At 41.1% G+C, this 24,457-nt stretch overlaps 1 protein-coding gene, 1 long non-coding RNA gene and 1 pseudogene across 2 annotated transcripts in view; 2 read left to right on the forward strand and 1 right to left on the reverse strand.

Moving 5' to 3' along the window:
• The window catches only part of LOC141568922 (uncharacterized), a 71,935-nt gene that overhangs the window by 27,070 nt on the left and 20,408 nt on the right, over nucleotides 1–24,457 (reverse strand). The gene's annotated exons all lie outside the window — the stretch shown is intronic.
• Nucleotides 1–24,457, forward strand: part of TANC2 (tetratricopeptide repeat, ankyrin repeat and coiled-coil containing 2) — a 341,035-nt gene that overhangs the window by 20,540 nt on the left and 296,038 nt on the right. The gene's annotated exons all lie outside the window — the stretch shown is intronic.
• LOC109448008 (glyceraldehyde-3-phosphate dehydrogenase) lies at nucleotides 17,952–19,029 on the forward strand (annotated as a pseudogene).

A 24,457-nucleotide genomic window follows, 5' to 3' on the forward strand; every position in this document is an offset into this window, starting at 1 on the left:
CACCCAGTGGCCAGCATCTGCATTTCTTTGCCTGAGACTGCTCTCTGGCCATTGCTGGTGTGGCTGGTTGGAAGTGTCCAGATATGATTCCCCTGTGGCAGCCTGAGTCAGTGACTAGCTGGCAGGAGCTGAAGAAATACCTCAGCTCCCCATCCCTTGAGCGGGGTACTCTGAGGTGTGTTCTGCATTGGCTCTCAGACTTGCCCAGTGGAATTAAGCTCCAGTGGCTCAGAGTCTGGCTTGGTAACACATCCTTCTTTGTGTGGTTTTCCTTCTTTGTGTCACCTACGCCCACACTTACACCTCTTCAATAAACTACTTGCTCTTGAATCCTTACCTCGGTGTCATCTTCTGGGGAACCCAAGCAAAGAGAGAACTTTCAGATAAAGTCTTGGGATCTTTCCTTAAACCAGAGAAGGCTTTCTGTGGTTTTGAATAGGAATGGTGGGTCCATTATGCAGATATTCACTAATATCGCTCTAGATTCATTTGGTTATTGACTTATGATTCTAGTACCATTCTAAGGTTATGGAACTACCTGGGAAGCCAATATGATCCCATAACACCTCTATTGGTGAGTTATTGTTGTATAACAACAGTAACCCTTATTGTTACAGTTCATGCATCTAGAGACTAGCTGTGGTTGGCTGACCCAGGCTGGGCTCACTCATGCATGTCTCCACAGAGACATTAGTGGATATTTGCATAATAGTCCCACCATTCCTGTCCAAAAACCACAGAAAGCCTTCCCTAGTTCAAGGAAAGACTTTATCTGAAAGTTCCATCTTGGCTTGGGTTCCTCCCGAAGAGCTAGGGCTCTCTTGTAGGCTGAGCTTAGCAGGGCAACTCTGTTCCATGTGTCTTTCCTACCCTCTTGGGACTAGCCGGCCAGCCTGAACACATCCTTCTCTTGGAAATGGCAGAGGTGGAAAAGCAACATGTCCAACTGAGTAACTGCTTCTTTTAAGCCTTTGTTTGTATCACATATGCGAATGGTCTTTTAGCCCAAGTGAATCAGATAACCAAACTCAGAGTCAAAGGGTGGGAAAATCTACTCTTCCGCTTTGGGGTAGGATCTTCAAAGTGACTTGGCGAGGGGCGTGGAGAGAGGGAAAGATGAGGAATTGAGGCTAAATCCACTCGACACCTATACATCTTTCTACTTGTTTGTCCCTGGGAAGAGTTCTGCAAGAAACACTTGGCCGTCATCAAAAGTTACTTTTATAATTCTTGTAAATTAAATTCTGACTTGCTTCTTTTTCTTAAGAAGGGCTTTTATACTTTTTCTTCTATGCAGAAAACAACCTGTGCCCATCTGAAGTTGTCTTAGTACTACTGAACTAATGAATTTGAAGTAAAATGTGTACTTCAATAGCTGAAACGTGAAGGGAATAACCAATTAGTAATCAACCTCACTGCTTCAAGACAATGCACAGATTTCCAGAAGGGGTTAATTGGAGGAATCCTTTTCACAATAATTCAGACAGCCTTACTTCTTAAACTTGACACAGACAATCCTCAGACCTTCCCTAGACATGCTCAAATAGCAGTGAAATGGAAACACCTATCAGCAGTACTCATGCTAGGCCATTTTTGGTATTCTCTGTCCATCAAGCAGAGTTAATAAAAAAAGAAAAAAGATTTATGACTCATTGTTTTATCAAGAATGCTGCTTCCTCTACAGTTTTTCAAGTTTTGGGATAAGATTTTCTCCCTGTTTACACACAGCCCACTGAAGTTCTTTTTGTATCATACCAGGTTTGTATATTTACAGGCCCATCAGCAAACTTCATAATACTATTTTCTGCTCCTCAGTTGTCTTTGGTACTTTGAAAGCGACACAAAAGTGAAAGAAAATGGACCTAGATTCAGCCAGTGCCATTAAAAACAATGATATTGTTTGACCCGACCCTCTGATGATAACCTTTTATGATAGTTCTGTTTCCTTAGATGTGCCTTTTGGGATTGCCTTTGGATCATTTCTGAAGTGGTAGGTTCCTGGGGTTCTCTCCAGGGAATTGTCCCATTATCTGTGGGAGCACAGGAAGGAATTTTACAGTAATCTGCTACAGTGAAACATTTGCCTTGAGGCCGGAATCAAAAATAGCAGCTGGAAGGACATTTGGGGGTGGGGGTTGTGCGAGTACAGGAGAGGTAGAGAGGGAGAGCTTTTCACATTTAGATAAAAACACTAGCTACAAGGCAAAACAGAGACAGGGCTGGCATCTCCTACCCTTGAAACTATCCCAAACTCAATTCTCCTCAGGCTTGGCTCTCAAAGCCAGTGATTTCAGTGCAGAGAGTGCTGGCAGGGGTGAGTGCACTGTTGTCAGCAATGAACAGTGAGCACCAAGATTCCTGGGTGGAGGCCAGCAGCACTGGCCTGTCTTCCACCACACCAAGAGGCGCAGAAAGATTGCTCCTCCTCCCATGGGAAGTTCGCAGCCCAAGTGTAGACCAGTTCCTGGAGTCACCAGAAATTGAAGGACTAATTTCAGCCCTCTAAAAACTTGGGGAAGAGATGCTCAACCTTTACCAGTAAGTGTCACTGCAATAAAGGAGACAAATTATAGAAGGTTTGGGCAAGAACCTAAGAGAAATAAACAAAGGAATGCAAACTATGACTAGAAACATCTGCATAATCATGATATAAGAGACCGTGGCAGTGAGTCTGCAAAGATGGCCCCCAGTGAACCATGAGTCTCAGAACGAGCACTTATGCCTTTGTGAAATTTTACATTTCCTCCCTTGACTCTGGGCCGTCTTGCAACTTACTTGTGACGAGGAGAGTGTGGCTTAAATGACACTGTGGGACTTGTGAGGCTAGGTCCTAAGAAGCCTTGCAGCTTCTGCCTGAGTGTCTTAGATACAAGGAGACACTTCCTGGGACACTCCCTCTAGAACTGAGCTATGAAGCTATGAAAAGCTCAAGCCACATGGAGAGTCCACGTGTAGGCACGCTAGTTGACAGCCCAGCTGTGCTTGCTACTGACAGCCAACATCAACTGTCACTTCAGATGACTCCAGCCTCAGCTGCCATTTGACTGCAACCATATGAGATATCTCAACAAAAACCGTTCAGCTGGGACCATTGAACACACAGAACATGAGAAATAAAAAGCTGTTTTAAGCCACTATATTCAGCGGTTTGTAATCCAGCAGTCGGTTACCAGAAGAGAAATTAAACAAGTAAACATGGACGTGTACACTTATGAATGCATCCATAGAGGGATTAGTTGAATGGCTTCTTATTCACTTATTCACTGTGCCAGGCACTGTGCTAGTTTCTGGAAATACAATGTTGAAAAATTAATTATAGCCCCTTCCTCCAAGCAGCCTTCAGTTTACTGGGGGGAGATGACAATAAACAAGCGAACAGTAAATAATTGTAAAATTATAAATTATGTCAAGTTTTATGATTGAAAAAACATGGCGCTGTGCCTAAAGAAGACAGGGAGACCCAACCTAGCCTGGGTGACAGAAAAGTTCCCTCTTACTTGATTTTTAAGTGAATGTCTGAAATATGAGAAGGAGCCAACCACGTTAGGGGTTGAGGGGTGCAAAAACTTTCTAGAATAAGGGAATAAGCACCTTAAAGTGGGAAGGAGCTTGAGGTATTGGAAGAACTAGGAGAAAGCCGCATGGTTGGGCAGGAATAATCTAGCTGGGAGAGAGGCTGAAGAGGGAGACCTGGGCCACAGTCGTCACAGTGAGGAGTTTGGATTGTCTTAGAAATGCAATAGGAAACCATTAAAGGCTTTTAAACAGAGGAGCGGCAAGACCCAATTTACATTTTAAAAAGGTCACTCAGGCAGCCTGGTGGATAATGGATTGGAAAGGGGCAAGAGGGGAATCAGAAACGCAGTCATCCAGGTGGGATGATGGAGGCCTAGCACACGCCTGTTGGAGCCCTAAGAGGCACCTGCTTCCCGCTGTGTCATTGGGGTTACTGCTCCTCAAATAGCCCCAGCAGCATTTGTTCTAAGGCAGGTCTTCTATAGAGTGGACTTCTGATTGATGACACATGCCATAGGCCCACAAATTCCCATCCAGAGAATCTCTAAACGGTTTCACTGATGAAAATGCTACGCTCATTTTGACTTGATAGAGCAACAACACAAGTAAGCCACCCCAGTGAGGGGATGTGTCAAAGAGTGCTCAACAAGCCTGCTCCCTCACCCACCTCTCCAGAACACCTTCATTTCACACAGGATACCACTCTAGGGGTGGCTGTTGGTGAGGGGCTATAGGAACATCAGCCCCCCAACCCCCCGAGTCAGTAACAAATCCCGCATCTTGGGACACTTGTTGTCTGAAGTGCCAATCCATCTGGTTGACCAGATTTACTGCCTGAGTGGAGCTGTCTTTTCTGACCAAGTTGGCTGTTATTACTAGCAGATACCGGGTCCTTGTTCTGTTGTGAAATTAGTTGTGAATAAAAGGGAACCACAGTAACTAAAGCCTGCAGTCCCCACAGGCTAGAGGAAACCTGTCAATAGTAATTATTCCCCAGGATTGTCATTACAAAGGTATTTAGCTCTGCATGTTTAGCTTCCCTCTGACTTTCTCAGGATTTATAGACTATACTTTCGTTGAAACTGCCAGACACATTTCTGACAAAAAAATTTCTGTATGTACATAGCCAAGTGTGTTTGTCAGAAGCTGAACTGAGCCTTTTGGGGACTAGATCCCATCACCTATCCCCAACCTTGCCCAGGTACCCCACTTCCCCTAGCACCGTCTACCTACCGCCTGCCCTAAGTCTGGGAAGTAGGGCTTGACCCTTTTCCTCCCTCTTTCTCTCCCATCTACCACTTTCTGAACATCTCTGCAAACCATTCACTTTTCTTCCTCTGCCCATTGCTACCCAAATTCAGGATGCCTACAGCACGCTCCCCAGTCTCTTCATCTAGACTTCTCCCATCTACTTCTGCAACCTTGTTCTTAACGTCCCAGATTCATCACTCCCTGCTTCCAGTTCATCTTCTGTGCATCAGCCATATGGTTAGTGCCCAAGTATGTTTTCTCCCAACTCTGGGCCTCTCCATACTCGGTTATCAAGGAGTTGGCAAACTAGGATCTGCAGATCTGCTGACTGTAAATAAAGTTCCTACTGGAACACATCCACACCCATTCATTTATGTATCATCTACGATACATACAACAGTACAACATATAGTACTTGGCAGAGTTGATAGTTACAACAAAGAGTGTATGATCTACAAAGCCTCAAATATTTACTATCTGGCCCTTCATAAAAAAGCTTTGCTGCCCTTGCCATATACTAGTCTTTCTGCCGAAAACTCTTCTTATGTTTTTTCTTCACATCTACCCCTTCCTTCTCTTCACCTGGTTAACAATTATTTACCCATCAGCTCTCAGCCTAGAAATCACTTCCTCCAGGAAGTCCTCCCTGACCACACCCCATTCCCTGTATGTTTCTCTAGCATTCTACTGTTGTATCACAACAATAATTACAAAGGCCTACTAGTACCTCCCACCACACTGTTAGCTCCTGGAGGACAGAGACTGGGTCTATCTTACAGGTCTCCATTTGTGGGCCCATAAACCATTTATCTAGATATTTAAGAATTATAAACTACATTATAAATTAACAAGCTAACAGAGAGTTAAATAGAATACCTTTAAACTCTGAACCTGACAAACATCTCTTTATATGTGCTAAAAAAAAAGTAAAGCTATGATTTTAATGTGATTAAAAGTTGGCAAAATATTAAGACAATTTAATTATCGTGACTGAGTGTGCTAATAACACCAATGTTTTGATGACTAATGAAAATGGCACACAATTTAAGAACTCTTATATATTTATTGTATTTTATAAAATTTATTTTTCTTGTCTTCATTTTGGCAAAACCACTAATTATGTTATTATAATCTAGATTTTTGTGTAATGTATGTTCAATTGCTCGTAATAATCTAAAGGATTAAAAATAAAATTATATTAAAAAGTACATAAAATTTGGATTATTTTCATCAAAAAAGTAAATTAAATAAGAAAGAAAAACATGAATATTAGTTTATATGTCATTTTTCTTCTGAATTATTCAAAACTATATATTAAAGTTAAGGCAAAATAAAAAGTAAATGTCATTTAAATGAAAATTATTTCAAGCCAAACTTTAAATTTAATTTTGTCAAAATTTAATGAAATCTTAATATATACATAAATAAAAGGATTTCAAGTCTATTATTCAATGTCTATTAGTAAATAATTAGTATCACTCTTCATGTGCTATATCTAGACCTATATATGCACAAATATAATGTAAATTGTTTAATATATTTAATATTATACCACTTGTGAAGTACTGCCAGAACTACAAACTGAAAAAATACTGAGAAGAAAATGGATTCTCAGTCCCACTGGGAAATCATAATTCGTTCTGCAACAATCTATTGCATTCATGCTGAAAGGATCTGACAACTTATTTAATTTGCCTTTTCTCTTACCTAAGTCCTTTCACTGCTCAAATCCACCCTGCATGCCAAAACCCAATGTCTTCCTCCAACCTCAGCAGTGGCACAACCCACAAATCTTTGTTGCATTCTGACACAGTCATCTTTAGTTTTGAGGACCTACTGCTGGGGACGTAGTGAAGTGTTTTCATGGGGCTGCAAAAAGTAATGGTGGGAACTGCAAGAGTAGTTTAAGTTTAGAGTTACAGGACATGCTGTGCCAATGCCGAGCACTTTGTATTTTTTCATACATTTGTTTTTGTGTGTATTTGTAGTATGCACAGTCCTCTGAAGAGAGGGGCTCACAGCAGTGAGCTCCGCTTGCTCGAGTGTGAGGGCAATGTGGCTCCTTTGTCCATGGTATCCTTACTTCTTACCACAGTCTGGCACATACTAGGTGCTCAGTAAATGCTGACATGAGTATACTGTGAAGGATTTTTATTCTTTTGGAGCAGTGAGGCACTGATATATAAATGACTGGTCTCTGGTCTAACCACTGGCCAGCTATTAGAGCAGGGGTCGGCAACTCTTTTCTGTCAATGGCTAGATAGTACAGAGTTGGGGCATTGTGGGCTCTCTTGTCTCTGTTGCAAATACTCAACTCTGATCCTGTAATGCAAAAGCAGCTATAGACAATACATAATCAAGCGTGACCATGTTCCAATAAAACTTTATGTATAAAAATAGGGGACAAGCCAGATTTGGCCTGTGGGACATAGCAGAGCACAGAAGGATAGGGACAGTGCTGATGGAGAGGAGGCGGCAGAGTTGAAAAATATTTGGGAGGCAAGATTATCAGGCACTGATGACTGCGAAGGGCACCGCCACTCTACTCTGACCTTAATTACTCTAGCAGCTCCATGGAAGCCGGAGCTGAAACTGTGCCAAGAGATGTAAAGGCATCCTCGAGGCTGGCTTTCTTCATCTGGGCTGCTCCTCCTCTTCTTGGCTTCCCTGGATTGTCACCCCGACTGTTTATCTTTCTATAGGTGTTTCCAGCTTTCTGTCTAGCTCAGTGCTTCTCCAGCGTGGCTGTGCCTTAGAATCACCCAGGGAGTGTATTACAAATATCTCTGTCTGGACTCTATCCCAGATGTATTAGTCTGCTCAGGCTGCCATAACAAAATATCATAGATGGGGTGGTTTAAGTAACAGAAATTAATTTTCTTACAGTTCTAGAGGCAGGAAGTCCAAGATGAAGAGGCTGTCAGGTTTCTGGTGCAGCCTCTCTCCTTGGTTTGCAAGTGGCCACCCTCTCACTGTGTCCTCATATGGCCTTTTCTGTGGGCTTGGGGGAGAGGGACTCTTGATGTTTCTCTTCTTATAAGGATACCACATCTATCAGATTAGGGCCCCACCATTAGGACCTCATTTAACCTTAATTACCTCCTTAAGGGCCTTATCTTCAAATACAATCCCATCAAGGGGTTGGGCTACAACCTATACATTTGAGGGGAGTACAAGTCAGTCCTGTAATAATGAGATTTATAATAAGAAATATATATTTGGTCTTTGCCCACTGTTCCTAGCACAGAGCTCCTAAAATAGGTGTCTTTTGTTATGCATAACAAGTCCCTTCCAACCCCACTGAGTTTAAGCAAATGAGGTGACTTTTGGAAAGCCCCTAAGGATGGAGGCTGGGTACCAGAGGAACCAACATTGATTAGAGGGTTGGAAATTTCAGTCCACATCCCACTCCACTGCCCCTTTCTGGGGAGGAGAGAGGGGCTGGAGATTGAGTTCAATCACCAATAGTCAATGATTTAATCGATCATGCCTATGTAATGAGGCCTCCATAAAAACCCAAAAGGACAGGATTCAGAGAGCTTCTGGGCGGTGAATCAGAACACGTTACATACCGGCAGGGTGGTACACCCCAAACTCCATGGGAACAGAAGCTCCTGTGCTTGTGGCCCTTCTGGTCCTTGCCCTATGTATCTCTTCATCTGGCTGTTCATTTGTATCCTTTGTAATAAACCGGTAAGTACGCGTAAACTGGTTTCCCTAGTTCTGTGAGCCAGTCTAGCAAATTAATCGAACCTGAGGGAGGGGTCATGGGAACCTCCGATTTACAGCTGGTCTGTCAGAAGCACAGGTAACACCCTGGACTTGCCATTGGCATCTATAGGGGAAGGTGATGTGTTTGGCTTTGCCGTGCTGGCTTTGAGATGCCTAGGAGACAGTCCTACATTGTTATTAATAAGTGAGTCTGGAAATTAGAGGAGAGGTCATGGCTAGACAAAGATTTTAGTCTTCATGAGCAAAGAGTTGGGAGTTAAGTGCGTGGGAGTGAATGAGTGGGAAAGAGGGTCAGAAATGGAAACCTGGCTAATTTTAGTATTTAAGAGAGGTAGAGAAAGTTTCCACTGAACAAGACTAGCAGGGAGCCATTTAAGTTAGCTGGAAAACTAGAGGAAGGAATATAAAGGAGGAGAGGCCAATCGTGAAATGTAACCAAGAAGCTAAGTTTTAAAAAAATTGGAAACATCTCCTGGATTTGACAATTAGCAGGCATTGGCACACCTGGTAAGATGTGGTGGGGCGTGTGGAGACACTCGCTTTGTCCCTGCTCTGAACTCTGGAAAGCTGACGGGTATGTGCAGTATCAATGGATTTCCTGGCCCTTCTGGCTTCAGGCTGGGCTTGGTGAGTAGGGAATACAGACAGAAAATCAGAGGGAGGGAGGAGAGCAAAGTCAAGGTGTCTATTCTCTTCAGCTCCCTTGAGGTGAGTCACCATGGGCTGGCTGCAATCCTGATGAAGGCCAAAACTCCTGTGGGTTGGTCCTCTCCACACACCACTCTCGCAGACCCCTCTCCCTGTAGGCCTAGAGTAGTGACAGCTTCCTGCTGTTACCTGCCCCTGGGGTGCTACACCAGTTTTTCTTTTTTTTTGCTTCCTCCTATCCTGTCAGCATCTTTGTAAATAGTTCCTATGTTAAACTCTCTTCAAATGGCCCCGTTGGAGTGCACCCTTTGTTTCCTGCTGGGATCCTAACTCATACAGGACACAATCCAGACTGCAGTGGGTTGGGGAATGGATGGGAGATTAGGGAATATACAGTATTAGTTTGAAAAGTACCAAAGAAAAGTACAGATAATGTAAAACTGTATCTACTACCAGAATGAAAAAGGACTATTTTATCACTTGACTTCAGATTTTTAAAGAAATAGAATAATGATGACGTTTCTTTTGTTTTCCATCCCAACCCCTATCTCGTCTATCTCCTAACAGAGGCCACTGCTCTCATGAATTTGGTATGAACCATTCTAGCCCATTTAAAAAAATACTTTACTATTAGTATGTGTGTTTTAGAATTTACCTAAATGCTGCCATATTGTATATATCACTCACAGCTCCTTTCTTTCCTCAAAAATATATTTTGAGAAATTTCCATGTTGATATTTATAGATCTAGGCCCTTTGTTTTAACTGGTGCATAATATTTCATCTTTTTATATTGATTTATCTCCCTATTGGACATTTTTATGACTTCAGTTTTTCTATTATAAACAATACTGTAATGAACATCTTTGCACCTTTCTCCTGGTATATGAATGTTGGGGAACTTGCTGCTCATAGGGCTTGTACATTTTTAACTTCACTGGACATTACTTAATTGATACTCTCCCTAACCCCCTGCAAGAAGTTCTACAAAATCCCATAAGCAGTGGGTGTCAGTTCTTCTGTCCTCATTTCATGGTCCACATTTTATGTTGTCAGAGTTTGTGATTTTTTTAAAAACATCTGATAATTGCAAAATCAGTATAAAAAAGTACACAATCGTTGATATTAAACATAAATGTTTTTGGAGATAGAGTACATGCACATGGTATAAAATTCAGAAGGTACAAGAGCATATGCAGTGGAAAATAAGTCTTCTCTCAAGCCCTGTCCCTTAGCCACCTAGTTCTCTGCCCTGTTATCTGTTTGTGTGTTCTTCAAATACAGCCTATGCAGTCACATGTGCATAGAAAAACATTAAAATAATTAATTATATCTCACTTCTTTAGTCTCAGTAGATTCTACACAGTTTTATAGATTCAATACTGTTTTCATTTTACCGTAAACTGTGTTTTCAAGTCCCACAAGCATAGGTTTGGGTGACAACTTGAAGAGCTCCCAAGCCCCGAAGTCAAGGACCTATCAGTTCCAAAGGTGCCATCACAGCTGCCCTGAGGGGCTTAGGGAATCTCTATATCAAGTTCTGTTCTCTTAGGGTTTCCAGTGGAAGCTCCTGGAGTAGGTCTTATGATTTATCCTGGTGCAGTCAGAGAAACAGTCAGCATTCTAGGTGTTTCAAATAGCAATGGGTTTAACACAGCAAATTAGAGGCTTTCACTATTCTGGGAAAGCTGCAGGAGGAGTGGTGGTTAGGATCTCTTTCAGGAAATTTGCAAGCGCAGGGATCGCAAGGGAGCCACTGCCACTGCTCTCAGCTGCCTGTAGAACCAACGGGAAGATTCTCAGAACACCCAAAAGCTGCAGGCAAAATCCCATCTGCTGCTGCTATACTTCTGCCCAGAGTTGCTTCCAGTAAACAATGGCTTCTCTTTCTCTTCCCTTACCAGATCTATGCAGTGTCTCTCCTTAGGGGAGACTAAGTGGAACATGTTCTCCCAAGGAAAAAGACGAGCACCCAGAAAGGCGGATGTGATATGGAGTATCCACACAGGGCAACAGGCAGGGTTCCTAATAACCCCCTCCCTCTACACATAGGTGATTTTATCAGCCAATTTTGCAACATTACATTCTGTCCCTATTAGAGGCAGACACCATGAGAATTGGCGGGAGAGCTATAATTTACGTCATGGGTTTTAATTTATATTGGTCAATAATAATTAAGTACCTATTTTACCCTCCAAATCACCTAACTTGTGAGAAAGACGTTGGGAAGAGTAATAGCAAAGAAATGAAAAGACCCAGTTCCTGTTCTCAAGAAAACAAGCATCATTCATTCAATAAACTTTAAGAACCTACTATGTGTTCATGTCAGACACACTACAAACTTGATATGCAGTCAAAGAATAAAAATCTGCATAGAAATGATAAATACAAAATTCCAGATAGAGATTATCTATGAAGAGAATGGGGACATAGGGTAGCTACAGTTGTGTAATATTTTACACTAGATAGAATGTGCACATTTATGTATTTTATTTTTACTTCTATGTTTTTCTTTGGCTGAAATATAATACTACTTCTATTTATTTATTTGTTTAAAAGAACTAGGCAGGATCTCTGTCCTTGGGGAGGTTACATTTTAATGGGAGAGGTCATTCATACACACACAGGTGAAATGCACTGAGAATGTCAAAAATTGACATGGTCTCTGCTGTTGTCTCAGGTAGAAAAGTTTCCTGGGAACCAATTTTTATGGAGTTAATGAACTAGGTCAGGAAGAGAGATTATATCTGTGACAAAAGGTAAATTTAGTGATGGTATAAACTTTCATTTTTAATCAAGGTGATCATACTTAAAATCTTTCTTGCTTTGGGAGGAAAGACAGAATAAAGCTAAAGGCCCACCTCATGCTGACTTTCTATGGTTCTACATCCAACAGAAAACTCTATAGATCAAAAAAGTAAGTGTAAAGGGATATGAGGTAAGGTGGTGAGCTGCAAGAGGTGGAGGACAGGTGAGTTTTGAGACATGCTTTTGTGGCCTGGAAGCTGGAAACAAGCTGTAGGATTCAATACAGCAAAAGAAAGGGAAAGAAAAGGAGGGGGAAAAGAAAGCAAGCATTCAAAATTCACTTGCAGTTAAGACTATATATTAGGTGCCATAGAAAGTTACAAAATAATAAAACATGTTCCCTGGCCTCAATAAACTTAAAGAAATATTACCCAAAGGCTAGAGTTGCCCAGAATGATGCTAAGTGTGCCATGTGCTTTAGAAGGATGGTCTTCATTTAATTCACACACTGACCCCGTAAGGTGAGCACTTCTAAGCTCATGACGTTTCAGGTGAGGAAATTGAGGCACAGAGCAGTTCCATAACCTGCTCCCCTCCAGCAAGAAGGGGAGCCAGAAGTTTATCGTACCTTTCTTAACTGCTGCCATCTCCAAGCCAGACAGACTTCAGTGGACAATGGAACTAATGATGTTTCCTGGAAAAATTTGTCTCTAAAAGGTAGAGGTATAACTCATTCATTCCTCAGCCCCCTCCCCAAGTCCCAGCGATGTACTTTCTGACTCTATAATATTCTTAAAACCATATTTCCTTCTTCTCCCCTCCTCCCTAACCCCTTTTCTGTCCCTCTCCTCTCCCAAAGCCTGCAATACATATATACCAAGTAGAAAATTAGGCTTCTAGTTTTCCAAATTGTCTTCTTTCTTTGAGTCTATGTTGGGAGGACATGGAATACGTAACCCCTAAAGATCCTTCTTGACAGTAATTTATTTTCCCCTGTCCTGCGTCATTCCCATCAGCTTACAGAGTTTACTCCTCCCATCTTTTAAAAAACATATTCACTAGTTTTTAAAAACCTGTCCTTGACCCTGCATGCTCCTGCAACCCTATTTCTCTATTCCCATTTATAGCGTCGCCTTATAAAATGTTGTCTGTAGCCAATGTCTCCATTTCTCACCTCCCATTCTCTCTTCAATCCACTTCATTGGCTCTTGTCCCACCCACTCTCTATGCTAATAGTTCCCAAATTTATATTTCCAGCCCCAACCTTCCTTCTTAAGCAGCTACTTGCTTCACATTTAATTTGGATTTTTAATTTCCAAATTAACATGCCAAGGCAAACCTTTATTTCTCCAGCTTGAACACTCCTCTCCCAGCTTTCTTACCTGGCAAATAGCCTCAATAGGGGACCAAGCCAAGAGTCTGGGGATCATCCATTCCCTCAGTTTCCACATTAAATCTACCAACAACTGCTATCTATTCTTTTTACCTCCAGAATATCCCAAATCTGTAGCTTCTTTCTATCTTTATCCTTTTCTAAGCCACCATCATCTTTTATTGGAATTATTGTGATAACTACTTTATATAATCCATTCTTCACATGGTAGCCAGAATAATATTTCAAAATGCAAATCAGATAACATCACCCCTCTGCTTAAAACCCTTCGATGTCTTTCCATTGTGTTCAGCATAAAATCTGGCCTTCAAGGCTCTACATGCTCAGGTTACTGGTCTTCAGTCTCCATCATCCTGCTTTACTTTCATATTAGCACTTATTACTACCGGATCTTCCTGTTGCTCTGTGAGGGTCCATCAGAGAATGAAAGCTCTGCAGGAACAGAACCTTGTCATTCTTGCATTTTGCCATATGCCCAGCACCTAGAATAGTCCCAGCACAATGGTCCCCTCAAGAAATGTTTAATAGATTAGTGAAAGGTAAGATTCTTGAAATCTAAGACTATTATGACTCAAACTTCTGTAATTTTCCCTACTGCTTAATGACATTGCTACATATCTTATGAGCTCTCAAAATATGATTCATGATAATGAAATCATAGACAACAAATTCACCTCAAAAATTCTGGAGAGACAAGGGAAAGAGAAGACCTTAATGTACGCTTTCTTCTTAATGGAAATTTCTGATGAAGATGTATTGTGATTGATAGTTATACCTGAATATTGGGGTCCAAACCTTTGAAGCAATGAGTGGCTAAGTCCCAAAGGCCAAGCAGTCGGCAATGCCCCTAGTCTGTCATCCTTGCCCTCCTTTCCCCGTCTACCCTATAGGAGCAATGAGTATTTGTTTTGAGAATTCTCTTCAATCAAGAAACAGTGTCAATAATTCCATGCCCTGAAGAATTTTCCAGGGTTTCAGAGTCTATATTATGAAACACTTTTTTAAAGTGGGTTACAGGCACTTTCCTATCCACTCTGTATAACTCTAATAGATTGTGTAATGCCTCACGAAGGGCCTGGATGCTCACCACCCACACCTCTAGTCTAAAACTAGGTTATGAGTAAAATGAAAACTCTGCAAAAAAAAAAAAAAAAAAATCCTTCTGCTCTTATGAAGTCCTCAGCTCAAGCCCTATCTCACAGGCAGGGAAATCCAGATCATGTAACGAGGTCAAGAACCTGAATAATTACTCGATTAGTAGTGAACAGTAACAGACACTCCCTTTGAAATTGTGGAAACTCTCATTTCCATACTAACGCCAAGAGAACACAGCCATGACGTCCGCAGGCAAGAAGACTGAAAGGGTACTTTCCTTATTTACCTGATAGCTCTTGCCCTACTTCATCCTGAACAAAGCAAGCCTGCCACACCTATGGTTCAGGGAATTTTAGGGTGGAGGAGGGGTAGGATGGAATGGAGAAGCTTCATCTATTTAAACTATGCATAGTGTGGGAAAGTGCCCAAGTGAAAACAATTGAAGACCAAATCGTTTTCCCACAAGGCTGGCAGAGTTGCCCGCAGACTGTTAAGTGTCAACCACTCTGTAAACTCTATGAAGACGTCTTTAAGGCCCCCACCCCACCTCACCCCACCCCCACTGGGGAAATGTCTTCGCTCTAAAAAGTTAGCCTGGGAAGATAGCAGTTATCTTCAAACCACAACAAAGCCCTGAGTCCCCTCATAGTGAAATTCCTGTGTTCCACCCTCATTGAGTTTAGGAAACTGATAAGACAGCTGTGAAAATAGAGTATAAAACATTCTCTCCCATTCAAACCAGCTGACACAGTTTGCACTTTTTAAAAAGGGGCCAAGAGGTTGTTATTTTCCATTTTTTAAAATGGTTATGGACCAAAACACAACTAAGCAACCACACATATTGCAAAGTGAATTTGTCCACCCATTAGCTCGTCTGCATGTATGCATTCATTTAAAACTTTGTATTACTAATATTTTAAAATACCCACAAAAGTAGAGAGAATAATACAATGAACCTTGTGTACTCAATACTGAGCTTCAGCAATTATCCATGTAAACCCATTCTATTTTAATGTTTTTAAAATAAAACCTGAAATTCTGCTGTGAGAATGTGCCCAGGTGTCTTATAGGCTATAACATTTGTTATGACACATAATAACTTTGTTAGAGTTTTGGGGCAAGTATAAAACTTTACAAATTCTGACTAGGTACAAGTCTGTCCAAACTATTGAAAAAGCTACACACTACAATTTTTTAAAGGCGGTTTTATCACCTCCAAGAGTATCATAAAAGTGTTGCCAAAAAGAGATCTTATCAATTTTGCTTTAATAAACACACACAAATGGTAACTGTAAGATTACTATCTTTGCATACAGATAGTGCTTCAAAAGTAATAAAAGATGTATTAAGCTGCCATAACAAAACACCATAGAGGAGATGGTTAAACAACAGAAATTAATTTTCTTACATTTCTGGAGGCTGAAGTCCAAAATCAGCTGCCAGCACGTTCAGGTTTGGTGCGAGTTCTCTTTCTGACTTGCCTGTGCCCACATGGCGTTCCCACATGACGGAGAGAGAGCAAGCAAACTCTTCTTATAAGGACATCAATCCCATTAAGAGAGCCCACCTCCTTTTTAAAAAAAAACCTTTTTATTTATTTATTTAAGTGTGTTTTTCCAGGACCCATCAGGTCTAAGTCAAGTAGTTGTTTCAACCTAGTTGTGGAGGGCACAGCTCACTCTGGCCCATGTAGGGATCGAACCGGCAACCTTGTTGTTAAGAGCACTGCACTCTAACCAACTGAGCTAACCAGCAGCCCCTAGAGAGCCCACTCTCTTGGCTTCATCTAACCCTAATTATCTCCCAAAGACCCCACCTCCAAATACCATCACATTGGTGGTTGGGGCTTCAAAATACGAATTTAGGGTAAATACAATTCAGTCCATAGTAAAAGACACGTTTTTTTTCCTTCAGGTTTAACAACCTTTTTTCTTTACAAATTACAAGTATGTAGATATTATTTATTTGCCAGCAAACCCTTTTTATTCCTGGTGCAAATACAGACGTTACACAAGTTCATAACAGACACCACAAATTCCATATTAAATAAATTTTGAATGGGTTTTACAGCACATGAAATAACAATCCAGTCAGTACCTGCCAGACTGTTACTCTTCTCTCTGTGAATACATTTTCCCCTAAATAAACTGACAGGTGACCATAAGTAATAACGTAGGTAGGCTTTCTGAGTCTGCCCCTGGGGCTGAAGGTGGGGCAGGGAAGGGAGGACATAACTGCTTTCACAGCAAACAGGCTAGTTTAGGGTTTATTCAAGTTAATTATCAAAGCTTTCCTAATAAAACTCAAAATAAATACTAAGATCTTCTAAAAGTAATCTGGCTTTAAACCCTTTGTTTTTCTAAAGATCAGTAATTTTTTACTAACTAAAATCAAGATGCTTACAAAAAGACCTGGAAAAACAAATCCAAGGCCCTCAAAATTCCCCTTGAATTTTCAAGTGGGTAATTCATGAGTCCACTCCTGTCCCATAGATGCCCAGCTGTTGGTGGCTGAACTGTCCTGCAAAGGTGACACCCCTGGAGAAGTGGTCATGATTACAGAGTACTGTTGAGAGCTCAGCTTGGGGTGAAAAGGGGCATCACTTCTCTTCATAAAGGACTTTCTAACTAATGATGAAAGTGCTTTGGGACTCAGTGTGAAACCTTGTGAACTAGGAGCAGGAAAAAAAGGTACTTTGTGAAGGGTATTTAGGTTGTCAATGCCTAAGATATGACTTAAGAATGATCTGTAACTGATCATAGTAAATTTTGTCTTGACCTTTTCCTGGAAATTGGAAGTAAATTCCTGAAAATCAGAATGCTTAGGTTGAGAAGGAGCAACAAATTAACTGGAATAGAGCTCATTATTATATATATTCTTATTAGACTTAATATACCACATTATTGCAAGGCTAATAGTGTGAGGGGGAGTTCAGGAAGTTCTGAATTCAAATCCGGATTTCAGTATTTAGTAGTTATGTGCCCTCAGGCTAATTTCTAAGCCTCCTCAAATTTGTTGTTGTTGTTTTTCTTTTTTAAATCTGTAAAATAGGATAATATTACCTACCTTCACTAAGTGGTTGTAAGGAATAAATAATATATGTAAATAGCTTGGTACAGTATCTGGTAGAGAGTAAAAGCCAAATAAATTGTGACTGCTAGTATTAGTTCAGCAAATTGGACTTCAACAATTATAATTAACTATACTTGCAAAATCTGAGTAAAAGATTGCTTCACTTACTTATCTCAACAACCAGAAATACGTTCTCAAGGAGGAGGAGGTGGATTTTTAAAAATTTTTCTTAGAGTTTGTATTTCTTTGGTGTATTTTAAAAGATGGTAAACAGTATTTTGGCACTTTATAGTATCCTTCTGGTTCATAGGATTTGGGTAGCTTATTTGTCACTTAAATAAGAAGCTGTGTCTTCTTTAAGTCTTACTTTGCAGGAAATAGTAGGAATATTCACCAACCACTTTTCAGAAAGAAGAAGTAAGAGGCTCTCTGCTCCTCCCATTTGACAGACAGCCGCGTCTTCCTGTGAACGGATTTGGCTGTATTGGATGCCTGGTCACCAGGGCTGCTTTTAACTCTGGCAAAGTAGATATTGTCACCATCAATAACCTCTTCATTGACCTCAACTACATGGTCTACATGTGCCAGTGTGATTCCACCCATGGCAAGTTCAAAGGCATAGTCAAGGCTGAGAATGGGAAGCTTGTCATCAATGGAAAGGCCCATTAGCATCTTCCAGGAGCGAGATCCTGGCAACATCAAATGGGGTGATGCTGTTGTGGAGCCCGCTGGTGTCTTCACTACCTTGGAGAAGGCAGGGGCCCACTTGAAGGGTGGAGTCAAGAAGGTCATCATCTCTGCCCCTTCTGCAGATGCCCCCATGTTTGTGATGGGTGTGAACCATGAGAAGTATGACAAGTCCCTAAAGATTGTCAGCAATGCGCCTGTACCACCAACTGCTTGGCCTCCTGGCTGAGGTCATCCATGATAACTTTGGCATTGTGGAGGGACTCATGACCACAGTTCATGCCATCACTGCCACCCGGAAGACCGTGGATGGTCCCTCTGGGAAGCTGTGACGTGATGGCCGAGGGGCTGCCCCAGAACATCTTCCCTGCTTCTACTGGTGCTGCTAAGGCTGTGGGTAATGTCATCCCTGAGCTGAATGGAAAGCTCACTGGCATGGCCTTCTATGTCCCTACCCCCAGTGGGTCAGTTGTAGATCTGACCTGTCACCTGGAGAAGGCTGCCAAATACGATGACATCAAGAAAGTGGTGAAGCAGGCATCGGATGGCCCCCTCAAGGGCATCCTCGGCTATACTGAGGACCAGGTTGTTTCCTGCAACTTTAACAGTGATACCCACTCTTCCACCTTTGATGCTGGGGCTGGCATTGCCCTCAACTACCACTTTGCCAAGCTCATTTCCTGATATGACAATGAATTTGGCTACTGCAACAGGGTGGTGGACCTCAGGGCCTACATGGCCTCTAAGGAGTAAGAGCCCCCTGGACCACCAGCCCCAGCAAGAGGAAGAGAGGCCCTCAGCTACTGGGGAGTCCTTGCCCCAGATTGATTCCGCGACACACCGAGAATCTTCTGACCTCCCGTTTCCATCCCTGACCCCCTGAAGAAGGGGAGGGGCTGAGGGAGCCCGACCTTGTCATGCACCATCAATAAAGTTCACTGTACCCAGCCAAAAAAAAAGAAAAGAGAAAAAAAGAAATAAGAGGTAAGAAATTCAGTCAAGGTTCTGGGGATACATATATATCGTGCAACGACATAAATAAAGAGTTTCAATGTCATATATAATATGACTAAAAATAATAGTTTACGTCCCCAGTGATATAGAATTTGCCTGAATGGACTTCTCTGACTATTGCAATCATAGTGAAAAGACCAGCTTGAGCTGCCTGTAGCCTTGGGGTACACCCAATGGGATAACCCAGCCGAGCTATGCCTCTGTTTCTCATTTATGGTGAAGAAAGCAGTGTTTGCCTCAGAGTGTGAAATTTATCTGCAGATTTCAAGGGGGAAGCTGAAAGCCGAAGATTAAGTGAGAAGATGTGAAATCTTTCAGTAAAACACTGGGAAATGGTAATACGAAAATGATACTCTTGAGTTCTATTTTCCATCAGTGAGGTGCTTGAGAATAGTTGGTCTGATTAACGCAGAGAAAAAAGTAGTTCTGGGCCAGAAAACGAAGTGTTTAAGTCCTGCTTTGTGACCTCCTTGCTCACTACAAACATTTTCTGCATATTAAGAGCTATGAAGGGCTGGTGGAAAATCCTCTATTTAATAGTGTAAATCAAGTTTTACTAATTGAATTCTAAAACAGGGTCGGGGGTGGGGCGGTAAATTTGAAAACTGTGGAGTAAAATGCTTTGTCAAATGTGATGAAAAAGCCTTGCCAGTTGTTGCAGTTGGTATCATGATATATTCCTGGGTAGAATTATGGCATATGGTTCCAAGAGAGCTCTAGTTAATCTGGATTTGATAGGATACTGATAATCAAGTGAGCTTAGTGGGCCTGATACTTTGTGTACTAGTGATGTGTTCACTCTTCACCCTAAAGGCTTTCACAGTGTTTCTCATAGCAACCGTACCTTTTCACATTTATTTCACCTTGTTCTTACCTTATAGACTGAATTGTGTCCCCCCAAAATGGACATATTGCAGTCCTAACCCCCAGTACTTCGGAATGTGACCTTATTTGGAAACAGAGTTGTAAATGTAATTAGTTAAGATGAGGTCATACTGGAGTAGGGTGGGCCTTAATCCATTATGACTGGTGTCCATATAAGAAGAGGAGAGAGACACAGACACATAGGGGAGATGCCATGTGATGACGAGGAAGAAGCTGAAGAGCTGCAGCTGTAAACCAAGGAACACCAAGGATTAGGATTCCAGGCAAACCTTCAGAAGCTAGAAAGAGGCAAAGAGTGAGTCATTCTCCTGTCGGCTTCAGAGGGAGTGGGTTCTGCTGATGCCTTGCCTTCAGACTCCTCGCCTTCTGAAGCCTTCTGAAATAAATTGTTTTTTTAAGCCACTCAGTTTGGGATACTTTGTTACTACAACCCTAGGAAACTAAGACATCTTACTAGACCCTAAGCAACTTGAAGACCAAGATCTCCATTTGATTTATTTATGTGTCGTTGGTAGTTGTCACAGTGTCTGACCCAATATGCTGATGGACGAATGAATGAACACACTACCTATTCCTTTGCCTTAATCTGGTCCCATAAGCGGAACTGCAGAAAAATCACTTTAAATACATTCAGTGCTGCTGCCTATGGCCACACAGTTAGGCACTGCATGATTCCAGAGTTATGTGATGTGGTGACCTTCAGTTATTTATTACTGTATAACTTTATCCACAGAAGGAAAGTCGGTAGAACAGTGAACCTCTATGCCATCTGTTAGAAAAACCACTACTCTTGTGAGGTTCAGTTCTTTACCCTGCCAAACAGCAGATAACTATAACTAATTCTCTTCTAGATCAGGGATTGGTAAAATGCAGCCTTGGGCCAAGTTACCCTACTGACCACTTTTGTAAACAAAGTTTTACTGGCACACAGCCACACTCACTCATTTATATATTGTCTATGGATGCTTCAATCCTACAATAAGAGAGTTGAGTGGTTATGATGGATAGTGGATGTAATATAGCCCGCAAAAGCTAAAAAAGTTACTATCTGGCCCCTTCCAAAAAAAGTCTGCGGAGCCCTGCCTTAGATAATATAAATTGGTGGACACTGCCAGACTGTTTTATAGTTAAGTGGTAAAAATTCCACCTTGAAACTGAAACCATTCATTTTATCACACTCTAGAAGATTCTACACTACTACTGTTAACATCAGAATGCCAGAAAGAAATCTTGTGTAGAAAATAATTTCTTTCTTTCTTAAAATGGGATCCAGGTTTTTTTTGTTTTTTTGTTTTTTTTTAAAGCGTGTATGAGCTTATTTATGTGTGAATAGGGGGTGTGGGTGGAGTAAATTCCAGGCAAATATAACATATGCAACTTACACAATTAGGTGCTCTATATAAGGAATTTTTTGAATGGTGTCCAGCTCCCCAAATTGGAGAGAAGTAATAACTGGAGAATGGATGGAGATCTATTATGAAGTCCAGGAGGAGAAATGCTATTCCAATGTTTATGGGAAAAGTCCTGTCTGCAGTTTTATTCCTTCTGGAAAGTATTGTGGAAAGTCTTAGACCTTTCTGAGGGGTCCCTTATACGTCAAGTACATGCCTGCCCTGTGACTCCATAAATAAGACCCAGTCTTATTTTACTATATATATGACTGGGTCATAATATAATATAATATAATACCAGGTCTTACATTAATTTTTGCTCCAAAAGACTCATTAGAGCTGATTGTCCGGCTAGGTCTTATTTTCGGGGAAACAGGGTACCTCAGAGACAATAAAGGTATCCAGCATTAGAAAACAACATGTTTTCTGATTGATTGTTTCATCATCTCCCCTCTCTAATGAAAGCTCTGTGAGTGTGGGTTCTTTATTTTGTTTTCTCTATTTCCTCAGTGCCGAGCACATACAAGTTGCTCAATAAATACGAGCAAGGGAGAAGTCCATGTGGTAATGCAGGATTGGCATAATGTGTCTATAAGCCAAAGAACACCAAAGATTGCAGGCAAATCCCCAGGAGTTAGGAAAAGGCAAGGAAGGATTCACCAACAGATTTCAGAAGAAGGATGATTTCAGACTTCCAGACTCCAGAACTGTAAGATAATATATTTCTGTTGTTCTAAGCCACCCAGTTTGTGGTTCTTTGTTATGGCAACTAACTAACAAGGAAACTAATGCAGATGGCAAAGCCATCTCTCTTCTATGCCACTCTGTTTTAGATGTTTAGGACAGGGTTGGCTTACATAGGATGAGCAAAGAAAGAATGTGTGCTTAAAGGGTCTGGGGTTTTCACTTCATCTGAAATCCCAAAAATAGAACCAGAAAGCATCTAAACCATTTTATTCACGTTATAATATTGATGAATGTGAAGAAGTAAGTTCCCCAGCTGACCAAGTATAAGTGAGTTATCCAGGAAGAGTACACAAGGGAAAATTAGATGTTACCAGTGGGTACTCTCCCCAACATGTGTTTCCTATTGCCCATCTCCCCACCCCCCAATTCTGGGTGATATCTAGGGACCTCCCTAATTATATCCAAGATGCTTCCCTTTTCTGTTCTTTTTTTCTTCTCCCCACTCCCTACCCCCAACAACCAATGTTTTTCTTCTTCAGTTTACCCTGGTTTTGCTTTAAATCTGGCAGTGGCATCCAAAGGCATTTCATTAATTCCACTGGAAGAAAACAGAATATCAAAATATCTATCCCTGTTCTACCACTTCAATCCACATGTATTCCTTTGAATAATGTTATAACTCTGCCTGGTGCTGCTGTCAAGACAGGGAGTTGGGGGTGGGGAAGACAAAGAGAGACAGGATCTGTGTAGTCAGGATAAGAATAGAGAGAGTAAAAAGGAACATGAAAGTAGACATGGAGGTGGGTGACTGAAGGTCACCAGCCTTTCCTCCTGGAGTGGACGTTCTGAAGCCTCTTGACCCTTGGGAAATAAGCATTTTCCAGTGCTTCCTTGCCTTCTGCTCTGAATCTCTGGTATTCTGATTTTTTTGAAGTGAAAAAAATATTTTGATTTAAGCCATATGGCCTTTTTCTTCTTACTGTGGAGCTGTAGAAAACTCAGAGGGGCAGGTGTGGAAAGCAGTGGTAGCAGAGTGGGTGGGTACATAGGGTCTGTGTGTCTATAGCTTGTGAGGTCTGTAGCTATGGCAACCGTGTGCAATGCCACTCACATAGCATCATAACATGGCCTTAGAGTTACCCATGACTCCTGAACTATTCCTCTTCAATGCGTTATCTTTGCTGCTGTTTCCTAGCTACCATTGCTGTTACATTTTTTTCAAGTTGTGCTTAAGTATTGTTTCTGTCTGCACTGCTTGCTGTCACTGTACTTTAATTCATCTGATAACAAAACCAAAAACCCATTTCTTATAGATATTGTTAATTGGTGAAAATTGTCTGTACTTAAACACTTTGAGTTAGAAAGACTCTCGAGGCTGTGGTCTGGACAGGACAAGATGACCACTTTAGATTTTTTCAAGTTTTAAAGGTCCATGCTGGTTTCTGTTAGAGCAACTGATATTATCAACTGCCTGCCTACTGAAAAACAATTTTTTTGGCCAGTTGTTACAATTTCCACACTACAAGAGTACTAAAATTAAAATAAAATTTACAATATATGCAAATATGTTACATCCTATGGAACTTGTGCACAAGTAATTTATACACATGTACCCCATAAAAGAAAGCTTCATTGTGTTAATTCTGAGAATATATACACAAATGGTTTCTTTTATTTATTGTTAAAAAAACAATCCCCATCCTCAGAAATATTTCTGCTGTAATTAAATTTAAATGTTTTTTTAAAAAATTCACGAGTTGGCAATTTACAATGTTCATATTTTAGCTTCCTTATGCTTGGTCATTAATTGTGGTATCATAAATAGCTAAGCTTTAAAGTCCTTAACCTTCCCAGGCCCACGTAGAAGCAAGATGTCAACACCCATAATTTACGAGCAGTCTCCCAAAGGGACTGTAATACAAAAATACACTTATAATTGAATTAACTTAGGAGAGGATTCTGGGAAGATGACAGCATCAGTAGCATATTCTTTCATTCTCTTTGAATCCTTACATCAAAACAAAGAGAACAACTGGATAGCAAAACCTAAAACCTGTAACAACATTTACAACAAAACTAAGTGAGAAGGTATCCCTACAAACTCCAAAAGACAAGTGGGTGGATACAAACCACCAACAGCCACAAGATGTGAATGGTATGTCTGTGCAGGAGAAAGGATAATGAAGCTGCATCGGATGGACCTGAGAACAAGAGGACCCCAAAACAGACAATAGGCATTGACTGGAAAGAAAGCAGACCAACTTAAGAACAGCAGCTGAAACTGAGAGGGGTTTTGACCAATACCAATATCAAGTACATGGGAAAAAGGTCTGATGGGG

This window comes from Rhinolophus sinicus, linkage group LG15, assembly GCF_036562045.2.
Source record: "Rhinolophus sinicus isolate RSC01 linkage group LG15, ASM3656204v1, whole genome shotgun sequence".
NCBI lineage: Eukaryota > Metazoa > Chordata > Mammalia > Chiroptera > Rhinolophidae > Rhinolophus > Rhinolophus sinicus.